The following is a 13320-nucleotide window of genomic DNA, read 5'->3' on the forward strand; positions in this document are numbered from 1 at the left end:
GCAGCCATCTTGTAGCTGACTCCTCCCCTTTGTATGGCAGCCATTTTGTAGCTGACTCCTCCCCTACCTATGGCAGCCGTTTTATATGAGACTCCTCCCCTTCCCTAGGAAGCCATTTTGTACCTGACTCCTCTCCTTTGTATGGCAGCCACTTTGTAGCTGACAACTCCCCTTTGTATGGCAGCCATTTTGTAGCTGACAATTCCCCTTTGTATGGCTAGCATTTTGTAGCTGAATCCTCCTGTTTGTATGGCAGCAATTTTGTAGCTGAATCCTCCCCTTCCTATGCTAGCCATTATATATGAGATTCCTCCCCTTCACTAGGCAGCCATTTTGTAGCTGACTCCTCCCATTCTCATGGCAGCCATTTTGTAGCAGACACCTCCCCTTCATATACAAGCCATTTTGTAGCTGACTCCTCCCCTTCCCTAGGCAGCCACTTTGTAGCGGACTCCTACCCTTTCTATGGCAGACATTTTTTAGCTGACTCCACCCCTTTGTATGGTAGCCATTTTTAGCTGACTCCTCCCCTTCTCTAGGCAGCCATTTTGTAGCTGACTTCTCCCCTTCCCTAGGCAGCCATTTTGTAGCTGATTCCTCCCCTTTCTATGGCAGCCATTTTGTAGCTGACTCCTCCCCTTTCTATGGCAGCCATTTTGTAGCTGACTCCTCCCCCTCCCTAGGCTAGCATTTTGTAGCTGACTCCTCCCCTTTGTATGGCAGCCATTTTGTAGCTGACTCCTCCTCTTCCCAAGGCAGCCATTTTGTAGCTGACTCCTCCCCTTTGTATGGCAATGATTTTGTAGCTGACTCCTCCTTTTCCCTAGGTATCCATTTTGTAGCTGACTCCTCCCCTTTGTATGGCAGCAATTTTGTAGCTGACAACTCCCCTTTGTATGGCTAGCATTCTGTTGCTGACTCCTCCCGTTTGTATGGCAGCCATTTTGTACCTGACTGCTCCACTTCCTATGCTAGCCATTATAAATGAGACTCCTCCCCTTCCCTAGGCAGCCATTTTGTAGCTGACTCCTCCCCTACAATTGGCACACATTTTGTACCTGACTCCTCCCCTTCCTATGGCAGAAAGTTTGTAGATGAATCCACTCCTTCATTTGGAACCATTTTTGTAGCTAACTCCTTCCCTTCTGATAGCAGCTTACTCCTCCTCATTCCTAGGTAGCCTTTTTGTAGCTGACCCCTCCCCTTTGTATGGCAGCCATTTTGTAGCTGACTCCTCCCCTTCCTATGCCAGTCATTTTATATGAGACTCCTCCCCTTCCCTATGTAGCCATTTTGTAGCTGACTCCTCCCCTTTGTATGGCAGCAATTTTGTAGCTAACAACTCCCATTTCTATGGCTAACATTTTGTTCCTGACTCCTCCCGTTTGTATGGCAGCAATTTTGTAGCTGACTCATCCTCTTCCCTAGGAAGCCATTTTGTAGCTGACTCTTCCCCTTTGTATGGCAGCCATTTTGTAGCTGACTCCTCATTTTCCCTAGATGTCCATTTTGTAGCTGACTCCTCCCCTTTGTTTGGCAGCAATTTTGTAGCTGACAACTCACCTTTGTATGGCTAGCATTCTGTTGCTGACTCCTCCCGTTTGTATGGCAGCCATTTTGTACCTGACTCCTCCACTTCCTATGCTAGCCATTATAAATGAAACTCCTACCCTTCCCTATGCAGCCATTTTGTAGCTGACTCATCCCCCTCTCATGGCAGCCATTTTGTAGCAGAATCCTCCCCTTCCTATACGAGCCATTTTGTAGCTGACTGCTCCCCTTCCCTAGTCAGCCATTCTGTAGCTGACTCCTCTTCTAAAATTGGCATACATCTTGTACATTACTAAACCCCTTACTGTACTGTACCTTTTGTACCTTACTATGCCCCTTACTGTACCCCTTCCTATGGCAGACATTTTGTAGATGACTCCACCCCTTCAAATGGAAGCCATTTTGTAGCTAAGTCCTGACCTTCTGATAGCAGCCATTTTGTAGCTGACTCCTCCCCTTTGTATGGCAGCCATTTTGTAGCTGAATCCTTCTCTTCCTATGGCAGCCATTTTATATGAGCTCCCCTTACCTAGGAAGCCATTTTGTAGCTGACTTCTCTCCTTCTCATGGCAGCCATTTTGTAGCAGACTCCTCCCCTGCAATTGCCATACATTTTGTACCTGACTCCTCCCCTTCCTATTGCAGCCATTTTGTAGCTCACTCCTCCCCTTTGTATGGCAGCCATTTTGTAGCTGACTCCTCCCCCTTCCTATGGTAGCCATTTTATATGAGACTCCTCCCCTTCCCTAGGAAGCCATTTTGTAGCTGACTCCTCCCGTTCTCATGGCAGCCATTTTGTAGCAGACTCCTCCCCTTTGTATAGCAGCCATTTTGTAGCTGACTCCTCCCCTTCCCTAGGCAGCCAATTTTAGCAGACTCCTCCCCTTTGTATGGCAGGCATTTTGTACCTGACTCCTCCCCTTCCCTAGGCAGCCATTTTGTAGCCGACTCCTCTCCTTCCTATGCCAGCCATTTTATATGAGACTCCTCCCCTTCCCTAGGTAGCCATTTTGTAGCTGATTCCTCCCCTTCTCATGGCAGCCGTTTTGTAGCAGCCTCCTCCCCTTTGTATAGCAGCCATTTTGTAGCTGACTCCTCCCCTTCCCTATGCAGCCAATTTTAGCAGACTCCTCCCCTTTGTATGGCAGGCATTTTGTACCTGACTCCTCCTCTTCCCTAGGCAGCCATTTTGTAGCCAACTCCTCCCGTTCCTATGCCAGCCATTTTATATGAGACTCCTCCCCTTCCCTAGGTAGCAATTTTGTAGCTGATTCCTCTCCTTCTCATGGCAGCCGTTTTGTAGCAGCCTCCTCCCCTTTGTATGGGAGCCATTTTGTAGCTGACTCCTCCCCCTCCCTAGGCTAGCATTTTGTAGCTGACTCCTCCCCTTCCCTAGGCAGCCCTTTTGTAGCTGACTCCTACCCTTACTATGGCAGACATTTTGTACATGATTCCACGCCTTCAAATGGACGCAATTTTGTAGCTAACTCCACCCCTTCTGATAGCAGCCATTTTGTAGCTGACTCCTCCCCTTCCGTAGGCAGCCATTATGTAGCTATCCTCCCCTTCTCATGGCAGCCGTTTTGTAGCAGACTCCTCCCCTTTGTATAGCAGCCATTTCGTAGCTGACTCCTCCCCTTCCCTAGGCAGCCATTTTGTAGCTGACTCCTCCCCTTTTTATGGCAGCCATTTTGTAGCTGAATCTCCCTTTTCCCTTGGTATCCATTTTGTAGCTGACAACTCCCCTTTGTATGGCTAGCATTCTGTTGTTGACTCCTCCCGTTTGTATGGCAGCCATTTTGTACCTGACTCCTCCACTTCCTATGCTAGCCATTATAAATGAGACTCCTACCCTTCCCTAGGCAGCCATTTTGTAGCTGACTCCTCCCCGTCCCTAGGCAGCCATTTTTAGCAGACTCCTCCCCTTTGAATAGCAGCCATTTTGTAGCTGACTACTCCCCTTCCCTAGGCAGCCATTTTGTAGCTGACTCCTCCCATTTGTATGGGAGCCTAGGCTAGCATTTTGTAGCTAACTCCTTCCCTTCTGATAGCAGCCATTTTGTAGCTGACACCTCCCCTTTGTATGGCAGTGGTTTTGTAGCTGATTCCTCCCGTTTGTATGGCAGCCATTTTATATGAGACTCCTCCCCTTCCCTAGGTAGCCATTTTGTAGCTGATTCCTCCCCTTCTCATGTCAGCCATTTTGTAGCTTACTCCTCCTCATCCCTAAGCAGCCATTTTGTAGCTGACTCCTCCCTTTTCTATGGCAGCCATTTTGTAGCTGATTCCTCCACTTCCTATGCCAGCCATTTTATATGAGACTCCTCCCCTTCCCTAGGCAGCCATTATGTAGCTGACTCCTCCCCTTCTCATGGCAGCCGTTTTGTAGCAGACTCCTCCCCTTTTTATGGCAGGCATTTTGTACCTGACTCCTCCCCTTACCTAGGCAGCCATTTTGTAGCCGACTCCTCCCCTTCCTATGCCAGCCATTTTATATGATCTCCCTTTCGTTAGGTAGCCATTTTGTAGCTGATTCCTCCCCTTCTCATGGCAGCCGTTTTGTAGCAGCCTCCTCCCCTTTGTATAGCAGCCATTTTGTAGCTGACTCCTCCCCTTCCCTATGCAGCCAATTTTAGCAGACTCCTCCCCTTTGTATGGCAGGCATTTTGTACCTGACTCCTCCTCTTCCCTAGGCAGCCATTTTGTAGCCAACTCCTCCCGTTCCTATGCCAGCCATTTTATATGAGACTCCTCCCCTTCCCTAGGTAGCAATTTTGTAGCTGATTCCTCTCCTTCTCATGGCAGCCGTTTTGTAGCAGCCTCCTCCCCTTTGTATGGGAGCCATTTTGTAGCTGACTCCTCCCCCTCCCTAGGCTAGCATTTTGTAGCTGACTCCTCCCCTTCCCTAGGCAGCCCTTTTGTAGCTGACTCCTACCCTTACTATGGCAGACATTTTGTACATGATTCCACGCCTTCAAATGGACGCAATTTTGTAGCTAACTCCACCCCTTCTGATAGCAGCCATTTTGTAGCTGACTCCTCCCCTTCCGTAGGCAGCCATTATGTAGCTATCCTCCCCTTCTCATGGCAGCCGTTTTGTAGCAGACTCCTCCCCTTTGTATAGCAGCCATTTCGTAGCTGACTCCTCCCCTTCCCTAGGCAGCCATTTTGTAGCTGACTCCTCCCCTTTTTATGGCAGCCATTTTGTAGCTGAATCTCCCTTTTCCCTTGGTATCCATTTTGTAGCTGACAACTCCCCTTTGTATGGCTAGCATTCTGTTGTTGACTCCTCCCGTTTGTATGGCAGCCATTTTGTACCTGACTCCTCCACTTCCTATGCTAGCCATTATAAATGAGACTCCTACCCTTCCCTAGGCAGCCATTTTGTAGCTGACTCCTCCCCGTCCCTAGGCAGCCATTTTTAGCAGACTCCTCCCCTTTGAATAGCAGCCATTTTGTAGCTGACTACTACCCTTCCCTAGGCAGCCATTTTGTAGCTGACTCCTCCCATTTGTATGGGAGCCTAGGCTAGCATTTTGTAGCTAACTCCTTCCCTTCTGATAGCAGCCATTTTGTAGCTGACACCTCTCCTTTGTATGGCAGTGGTTTTGTAGCTGATTCCTCCCGTTTGTATGGCAGCCATTTTATATGAGACTCCTCCCCTTCCCTAGGTAGCCATTTTGTAGCTGATTCCTCCCCTTCTCATGTCAGCCATTTTGTAGCTTACTCCTCCTCATCCCTAAGCAGCCATTTTGTAGCTGACTCCTCCCTTTTCTATGGCAGCCATTTTGTAGCTGATTCCTCCACTTCCTATGCCAGCCATTTTATATGAGACTCCTCCCCTTCCCTAGGCAGCCATTATGTAGCTGACTCCTCCCCTTCTCATGGCAGCCGTTTTGTAGCAGACTCCTCCCCTTTTTATGGCAGGCATTTTGTACCTGACTCCTCCCCTTACCTAGGCAGCCATTTTGTAGCCGACTCCTCCCCTTCCTATGCCAGCCATTTTATATGATCTCCCTTTCGTTAGGTAGCCATTTTGTAGCTGATTCCTCCCCTTCTCATGGCAGCCGTTTTGTAGCAGCCTCCTCCCCTTTGTATAGCAGCCATTTTGTAGCTGACTATTCCCCTTCCCTAGGTAGCCATTTTGTAGCTGACTCCTCCCCTACAATTGGCATACATTTTGTACCTGACTCCTCCCCTTCCTATGGCAGAAATTTTGTAGATGACTCCACTCCTTCAAATGGAAGCATTTTTGTAGCTAACTCCTTCCGTTCTGATAGCAGCCATTTTGTAGCTGACTCCTCCCCTTTGTATGGGAGCCTAGGCTAGCATTTTGTAGCTGACTCCTCCTCTTCCCTAGGCAGCCATTTTGTAGCTGACTCCTCCCCTTTGTATGGCAACCATTTTGTAGCTGACTCCTCCCCTTTGTTTGGCAGCAATTTTGTAGCTGACTCCTCCCCTTTGTATGGCAGCAATTTTGTAGCTGACTCGTCCCGTTTGTATGGCAGCCATTTTGTACCTGACTCCTCCCCTTCTCATGGCAGCCATTTTGTAGCAGACTCCTCCCCTTCATATATGAGCCATTTTGTAGCTGACTGCTCCCCTTCCCTAGTCAGCCATTTTGTAGCTGACTCCTCCCCTACAATTGGCATAAATTTTGTACCTTACTATACCCCTTACTGTACTGTACCTTTTGTACCTTACTAAACCCCTTACTGTACCCCTTCCTATGGCAGACTATTTGTAGATGATTCCACCCCTTCAAATGGAAGCCATTTTGTAGCTGACTCCTCCCCTAACATTGGCAGCCATTTTGTAGCTGACTCCTCCTCTTCCCTAGGCAGCCATTTTGTAGCTGACCCCTCTCCATCCATAGGAAGCCATTTTGTAACTGACTCCTTCACTAGGCAGATATTTTGGAGGTCACTCCTCCCTTTTCATGGCAGCCATTTTTTAGCTGAATCCTTACTTTCCCATGGCAGCCATTTTGTACCTGATTCTTACCCCTTCTTTTGGCACCTATTAAGTAATTTTCCTCCCCTTTTTTGTACCTGGCTCCTCTACTTCTGTTGGCTGACATTTTGTAGCTGTCTACTCTCCTCATCGCAGCCATTTTATAACTTACTAATGGCAGCCATTTTGTAGCTGACTCCTCCTCTTCCCTAGGGAACCATTTTGTAGCTGACATGTCCCCTTCCCTAGGCAACCATTTTGTAACTGACACCTACACTCCTAATGGCAGAAATAATGTAGCTCACTACTCTCCTCATGGCAGCCATTTTATAACTGACTAATGGCAGCCATTTTGAAACTGACTCCTCTCCATCCATAGGCAGCCATTTTGTAGCTGATTCCTCCCCTTTCCTTGGTAGCCATTTTGGATCTGACTTGTCCCCTATGGAGACATTTTGGAGCTGACACCTCCCCTCACATTGGCAGACAGTTTGTAGCTGACTCCACCCCTTCCCTAGGAAGCCATTTTATTGCTGACTCCTCCGCTAGGCTGTTATTTTGGAGGTCACTCTCCCCTTCTCATGGCAGCCATTTTGAACCTCGCTCCTCCCCTTCTATTGGCAGCCTTTTTATAACTGACTAATGATACAATATGATACGATAACATTTATTGTATGTAGCCAAAGGCCATTACAAAACACAATTAAAACAATATGGCACAAATATAAATAAATAAAACAATATTTCTCCAATATTGTGTACCTAAAAATGTAAACATGGACAACTAAGTTACAATAAAATGGATAAAATGGTGTATCAAGGTGGAGGCTCCTGTAAAAATGCATTAGCTCGAATCTTCCTGGCAGCCAGAGCAAAAAGTGCCACCCTATAAGAGATATAGGGGTCGACATCTGATAACAGATAGGTGACTTTGTTAAAATCAGAAATAGGGTGAGAGTTTGGTAATAACTTGGCAAGGAATTTGCCCCTGGGTTCGGAGTACAGGGGACAAGCCAAAACATAGTGGGGCAGGTCCTCCACAGATGGATTTCCACATATGCACAGGCGTTGGGCTGTGGGTATTCGGAGATATCGCCCAGAGAGCATGGCTGATGGCATCATTTCAAACCGCAAAGATGTTAGGGCCATTCTAAGATTACGTGTTGTTATATTTACTAAATATGATGCTCTAGAATGGTCTTTTTTAATTGTTTTAATTGTGATAGCTGTATTGAAGAGTGGTCAATCAGTGAGTCAGCTTTGAACACCCAATCACGTAAATCAGAAATATTGGCTGATGTATGCAGTAAGTCATCTGGTATGGTATAGTGTGAAAGAATGGAGCTAAAAAAATCAGACCGAGTGAGGGAAAACCAAGCTCTGCCCTCATCAGGGCTGCGGGGGACCCTTTTGGAAGAGCCAGGATTCCTAATGCCCAAAAAATTATGTGTGGTGATTTTAATGCCAGAATTGGCCCTGGTCACTCTGACTCTAGGGCAGATGTCAACTCTCAAATCGCGGAGCACACATGTCTTTTAGAGCGAGTCTCACAAGTCCCTATCTTTAAACCTCCCCCCCCCCCGCTCCAGAGGAGCGGAAGGAATAAAGGAGTAAGGGCTGGTGGGGAGGAGTTAGGGCGGGCCCTGTCCATGATAAAAACTTGGCCCTCTGAGTGTCACTCGGGGGCCAAGCAGCCAATGGGGAACCGCGCTTTCCATTGGCTGTTTGGCCCAGCCTCGCCTGGCCCGGCCGGAGAATCACCGCTCAGAAGAAGAAGCCTTCTCCAGCGGTAAGTCCTCCGTCCGGCTTCCCCTCGCCCACGGAGGCCTCAAAGCCTGCCGCCCCTGTCCGGAGCCTTCTGCCAGGCCCTGGAGCAGCCGAGAATGCTCCTCGGCCCGGCAGTAGGACTCTAAGCCTGCCGCCCCCGTCCGGAGCCTTCTGCCAGGCCCTGGAGCAGCCGAGACTGCTCCTCGGCCCGGCAGTAGGCCTCTAAGCCTGCCGCCCCCGTCCGGAGCCTTCTGCCAGGCCCTGGGGCAGCCGAGCCTGCCCCTGGCCCCAGCAAAAGGTCCCAAGGCCACCTACCTTCCTCTGTTCCTCCCTTCCTCCCAGCATTCCCTTTGTCCATCCCTTCCTCCCTCTCTTCCATCTGCCTCTTTCTGCCTACCTGTTTCTCTCCCTCTTCTTCTGTCTCTATCTTCCTCCCTTTATTTCTGTCTGTCTCTCTTTCTCCTTTTCCTCCTTCCTTTGCCCCATCCCTTCACCCACCCATCATGCTAGGGCCCGCTGTATTTTGGCCACAGAGGGCTTAATATCTAGTAATTAATAAGCCTGGTCTAAAATTATTGGAGTTGTTATCCTTGTTTAATCTTTATGTCTTACATAGCTCTAAGTTTGACAAGTCTGGTGGTTCCTTCACATTTTTATCTTCCTGTCATGCTAGCACCATAGATTATATAGCAGTTTCACCTGCTTTACTAACAGAGGTAGTCTTTTTGAAGTAGGTAACTCTCCTTTAAGTGATTACTGCCCTCTACAGCTCTTACTTAAATATAATAGCAACATTCTTTTACCTCCAATTCCTGAACTCGCTGAAGGTACATTTCCTGGCTATAGGAGGCTGAAATGGACAGAGCAGGTACAAAACAACTTAGCTCAAGCTCTGACCATTGATGACCTTAAATCCCTGCATTGAGCCCTTTTACAGCCTGGCCATGACGCCATAGTACACTATGACAAAATTATTAGCTTGATCAAACCTCTGCTTATCAACAAAAAACCTCTAAAGCTGTTATCCTGCCCCAATAATGGCTGGTTTGACCAAGAACTGACTAATGGCAGCCATTTTGTAGCTGACTTTTCCCCTTCCCTAGGCAGCCATTTGATAGCTGACTCGTCTTCTTCTATTGGCAGACATTTTGTAGCTGACTACTCTCCTCACTGCAGCCATTTTGTAGCTGACCCCTCCCCTTCTCAATGCAGCCATTTTGTAGCTGAAACCTTGCCTTCTCATGGCAGGCATTTTGTACCTGAATGTTACCACATTACCGATGCGCGGGCATGGCCGCGGGCCGCGCCCCAATGCCCTGCCGGTCCCCAACCTCAGAAAGGTTGGGGACCACTGGACTACTCTACTCATGGCAGGAATTTTATAACTTACTCATGGCAGCCCTTTTGTAGCTGACCCCTCCCCTTCCGTAGGCAGTATTTTGGTGCTGCATCCTCCCCTTCCCTTGGCAACCATTTTGTAGCTGACTCCTCCCCTACTCATATCAGCAAATAGCGGCCGCGATTGACCGCGGCCGCCGTTGACGCGGCGGGGGCGCCCAGGAGCGGCGCTAACCCACCTGCGTCAGCAGGCCGCGCCGCGGTGCGCAGGGGAAGGGCGGGGCCGTCGGCCTTAAAAGGCCACGTGGAGGCGGACCCGTCCTCTTTCCCCAGGACCTCGCGCCTGAACAGCTTGCTGTTCAGGCGCTCCGGTGAGTAGGCCAGGGTTGGGACGGCGCTTCGGGCGCCAGCCAGCCCCAGCTTTTCCCGGCGGGGGGGGGAGCGGGAGTCCTCGTGGATCCCGAAAAAAAAAAATCGAGGAGCTGCAGCCGGGCTCGGAGGTCCGGCGGGAAAAGGGAACGGCCGGCAGGATGCCTCGCCGGTCGAAGCCGGGCGCCGCCGGGAGCGGGAGCGGGGCGGCAGCCAGCGAGGCGGGCCTAGGAGGCAACGGGACGGAGGACCCCGGGGCTCCCGCAGCGAGATTCGGACCGGCCCCCGGGAGCGGGTGGAGCGGCCCGCGCGGGGGCGGTCTCCCGCATCTCCGGCCGTTGGAAGGCCGCGGCGGGGATGGGCGCAGAGAGGGGGCGAGCAGGAGCACCCCGGCCTCAACCGGGGGTTGCGGGGCGGGGTCGGGGGCATCCACGGCGGCCTCCGATGGGGGCCGCAGGCCTGACATGCGGGGGAGGGCGGGGACCAGGGGCAACCCTGGGTCCCCTGCTCGGTCCCCTGCCGGCCCGTGACGTTCGTGGTCGTCTGGGGCTGCCCGGGTTTCGGGCAGGGCCGGGAAGTGGGCCAGCGCCCTGAGGGCCAGTCGGGCTTGGGTGTCGGCCATTCCTTCGTCCAGGGCTCGCGGGGCCGAAGGAGCCTCCGGGGACTCGGGGCCTTCGCCTGTGGAGGCGCCGGGGGGGGCGCCTCCCCGGCCCACCCGTGGGGGGTCTGAGGGGGGTTCCCCCTCGGGGGCTCGGCCCGGGGACGGCAGCCCCCCTCTCCGGACCTGGGGCCGGGCCGAGAGGGGCGTCAGGGAGTCCCTTTCTTCGGCGTCCAGCTCAAGCTGGGGCACCCGGTGGAGGCTTGGGGCGCCGAGGGATCGTGCCAGGGACTCGTACCAGTCCCCCTTGCCCCTGCGTCGCCCCAGCCGGCTTCGGGGGCAGGGCGCGAACGGGTCCAGTGGGTCGTCCGCGCACCCTTCCCGGGGTTCGCCTGGGGGGAGGCAGGCCGGATCACGGCGGGGGCGGCGTGGATCCGGTCACCGGGGGTCGAGGCGGGATCGGTCGTCCCGCTTCACATCGTCAGGCGGGGCTGTCCCGTGGCACTCGGCTGACTACCGGGCGGGCTTCGCCGAGGCCAAAAAGCTGTACGGGGCCCGTAGCTCTCGCCATCGCAGCCCGGCCCGGTCGGAGTCGTCCTTTTCTGGGAGCCCGCCAGATTCCCTAGGGCCCGCGTCTCGGGCGGGGCGTGGGGAAAAACGACGGCGCAGGACGCAGCGGAGGGCGCACAAGCGGAGGCGCACGTCGCGGCACAGCTCGCCCTCTGGTGAGTCATCTTCGTGGGAAGAAGGCGACAGTACCATCCACGACGGATGGTATTGGATCGAGGGGGCCTACGTCCCGGGTATCCCGCACTGGCTCAAGAACAGGCGGTGGGATATGGTGCGCATGTTAGACGAGGCCGGCATCAGCCGGCGGCGCCGCGAACCCCCGGGGAGGTTTTGGGATGGCGAAGCGCCGCCTGGGGTTCACCTTCCCGTTAAGTTGCGGGAACGGATACTCAACGGTTATTTCGTCCATTTTTTCGAATTGGCCAAGTGGCGGCGAAAAGGCGCCGACACGGGGAAGAAAGGGGACAGGGACAAGGTGCAGTCCCAGCCATGCGAGAGGTCCATGCTCAACTGGCTCAAGGGTTTTTCCGAATTCCAAGCCCTCATATGCGGGGGGTACCCGGAACGGGGGTGGCACCTCGCCAGATACCTGTTCACCGTGTTGGAGGCTTCGGAGGTGGGCGGCGAGGAGGCCGCCATGGACTACGATAGGTAGTTCAGGGAACTTGCCTCCCATAACGCTGCCACGCATTGGGACCTCTGTCTGCATGACGCGTGGTTCATGCAGGTGGGACCCAGCGCTCGGCTGCGAAAAGACCGCGGTAAGGGTAGTTCCAGCGGTCCGGCCCGGAAGCTGTCTGGGCTGGTATGTTGGGACTACAACAGAGGCGGTTGTAAATGCCGCAGGTGCCGTTTCGAACACCGCTGCGAGTCCTGTGGTGGTGGCCATTCGATGGCAGCGTGTGCCCAGCCGTCTACCTCGCAGCCCTTTCGAGGGACCAGATCCTCTGGGAAGAAGGACGGGGGATAGGGTCCCACGGCTCCTTCCGCAGCTCCTAAGTCCGGATGAGGCGCCGGATCAGCTTGGCGGGCTGGCTCCGACGCCCGTTCGGCTCCACGTGCTTCTGGCATGGTTGGAGGAATATCCCGATAGGTCGGCTGCGGATTACTTGGCAGCTGGATTCAGGGACGGTTTCCGGATTCCGTTCACCGGAGAGCGGGTGGCATCCACGAGCGGGAATCTGCGGTCTGCTCGGGAGCTGCCGGAAGTGGTTGCCGCCAAGTTGGCAAAAGAGAAGGCCGCCGGGAGGATCGCCAGACCCTTCAGCGGGCCGCCGCTTCTGAACCTACGCATTTCCCCACTGGGGGTAGTGCCAAAAAAGACCCCCGGGGAGTTCCAGCTCATCCAGCACCTGTCGTACCCGAGAGGTGGGTCGGTGAACGACTTCATCCCGGCGGAACTGTGTGCAATTAAGTATACACCGTTCGACGCGGCTGTCGCCATGGTTCGCCGGTGTGGGAAAGGGGCGCTGCTGGCCAAGTGTGACGTCCAATCGGCATTCCGACTTTTGCCCGTCCACCCGGACGACTTTTGCCTCTTGGGCTTCCGGTTCCTTGAGGGCTGGTACGTGGACAAGGCCATGCCGATGGGGTGCTCCATCGCCTGTGCGGCCTTCGAAGCCTTCAGCTCCTTCCTCGAGTGGGCCGCCAGGGCCCGGGGAGGGTTCAGGGAACTGGCCCACTTCTTAGACGACTTCTTGATGGCGGGCCCGAGGGGCACGGAGGTGTGCGCCGTCAGGCTTAGGGCCTTCCAGTCGGTCATGGCCGAATTGGGAGTGCCTTTGGCTGCGGACAAGACCGAGGGCCCCGCCACTAGACTCACTTTTTTAGGGGTCGAGCTGGACACGGTGGCGGGGACTTCCCGTCTGCCTTTGGATAAGGTGGCCGCCTTGAGGGATCTGATTCGGGAAATGCGGGGGCGCAGGAAGTGTGCGTTGCGGGACGTCCAGGTGCTCCTAGGGCATCTGAACTTCGCCTGCAGGGTGGTCGCGCCGGGGAGGGCATTTTGCTTTCGCCTATCCTTTGCCACACGGGGTTTGTCCCGCCCTTTCCACCATTTACGGATCACCGCCGAAATGAGGGCGGACTTGGAGGTGTGGGAACGTTTCCTGAGTAGCTTCAATGGCGTGGCCATATGGCAGACGCGGTTCACCACCGGGGAGCGGTTGCAAGTC

The sequence above is a fragment of the Paroedura picta genome, chromosome 8 (assembly GCF_049243985.1).
Source record: "Paroedura picta isolate Pp20150507F chromosome 8, Ppicta_v3.0, whole genome shotgun sequence".
Classification (NCBI taxonomy): domain Eukaryota; kingdom Metazoa; phylum Chordata; class Lepidosauria; order Squamata; family Gekkonidae; genus Paroedura; species Paroedura picta.